Source organism: Mastomys coucha, unplaced genomic scaffold (assembly GCF_008632895.1).
Source record: "Mastomys coucha isolate ucsf_1 unplaced genomic scaffold, UCSF_Mcou_1 pScaffold22, whole genome shotgun sequence".
In the NCBI taxonomy this organism is placed as follows: domain Eukaryota; kingdom Metazoa; phylum Chordata; class Mammalia; order Rodentia; family Muridae; genus Mastomys; species Mastomys coucha.
This window is the reverse complement of record NW_022196905.1, coordinates 202,222,067-202,223,580: the sequence shown is the minus strand read 5'-3', so window position 1 is coordinate 202,223,580 and position 1,514 is coordinate 202,222,067. Positions and strand designations below refer to the sequence as shown.

At 41.2% G+C, this 1,514-nt stretch overlaps 1 non-coding gene across 1 annotated transcript; it reads right to left on the bottom strand.

The window, feature by feature from the left end:
* Window positions 1-468: 468 nt before the first annotated feature.
* On the bottom strand, window positions 469-602 carry LOC116071854. Its single transcript, XR_004111202.1, has one exon. It is a non-coding gene; the product is annotated as a small nucleolar RNA SNORA17 (small nucleolar RNA).
* Between the last annotated feature and the right edge of the window lie 912 nt (window positions 603-1,514).

The window sequence follows — 1,514 nt, the reverse complement described above, 5'->3', positions numbered from 1 at the left end:
TCACTCACTGCTTACATCAGGCTGTTCCTCACTACTCTAGTCACCAGTGCCACATTTCTTCATTGTACCCACATACTTCTGTTTCTTTTTCTCTTCCATCTCTTCACCACTTACTGCTCTTAGAGACACTTGGATTTCTGAAGGGCATCATTTCAGGAGAGGTCATAAGAGTGATATGCCCAGCTTATGCATTATGGCACTGGACACAGATCATCTAGGGCATGGTCTACCACACCAGGCCTGCACAATTCCCAACAGGTGATTGTCTTAGTCTAGCTCCCTGTGGAGGCTCTATGGCACAGGTCTAGTGGTCATCTCAGGTTCTCTCTGAGTAGTCCCATGTGATGATCATCTGCTCATTCCTACCCTCAGTTCTAGGCAGGATTCTTTTATTCCCCAGCTTTTGGGAGCCAAAAAAAACCCAGGTTTTGGGAGCCATCAAGGCCTATGTGGAGCCTGACTTGTGGTCATCTCAGGCTTGCTTTCTTCAGGGAATGCTAAACACACTCTACTATTTTAGAACTGAGTATAGACATAGCCTCTCTCCTTTCTGCCATTGCATGTGACACAGCAGCTACACCTGCAACAATTCTAGGGGTAGGCAAAACAATTTCTTAATTGTTTTTAATTAACACAGATAGTAATATTAGTATTTACATATATAGATGTATCTCTACATTTAAATGTGTATTTACTGTTTTTCCCCCATTTCCCATTGTGTTTCTCACACTTTTATCCAGACACATATGCCACTTCTCTGCAGTAGAGAGAGGGGGAGGCAGAGAGGGACAGTGACAGGGACAGGGAGGGACAGGGAGAGGGACAGGGAAGAGTCAGCCTGCCAAACACAGTCATGGCAGGTCAGGGTCGGTTGGCAGATTTTCTGGCCTGCCGAGGCATGGAAAAATAAGAAGAGGTGCATTTGAGGCTCCAGGTGAAGATTCTATTGACCTTGGTGGAAGAAAGAGGGAGGTTTTTGGATGGTAATATAGGTCTTATGTGTATGTTTCAGCAAATTGGTTTTGTTAGCTTGTGGCTTTGCTTGTGGTACTGTACTATAAAAAGGTTATGAGAAATAGACTCGGTGCTGACACGATAATGACCTGCAGCTCTCCTATATCTGTCTCTTTCATATTTTTTCTACCTTTCTTATAATGACTTCCTTCTCAGAGGACAGTTGACTTGGCCAGGTACAATGGTTATTCTCCATTTGAGAAGTCCTAACTTCTTTCAGGACATGTGTACTTATCACTTACTTTTCCATAAGATTTCTTGTTTCCCTTTTGTTTTTACATCCCCCCATACATATTCACAAACACATATACATTTATATCTAGAGTCTGCATATGAAATGAAGCATAAAGTATTTGCTATCTGATTTTTTGCATATTCTACTTAACATAATAACTCTATTTCATTCCATTCATTTTTATGTTTTGATTTTACTTTTCTTTGTGGTCTAGTAAAGTCACGTTGTGAATACTTTGCACATGTTCCTTATCAAGTAATTTGCT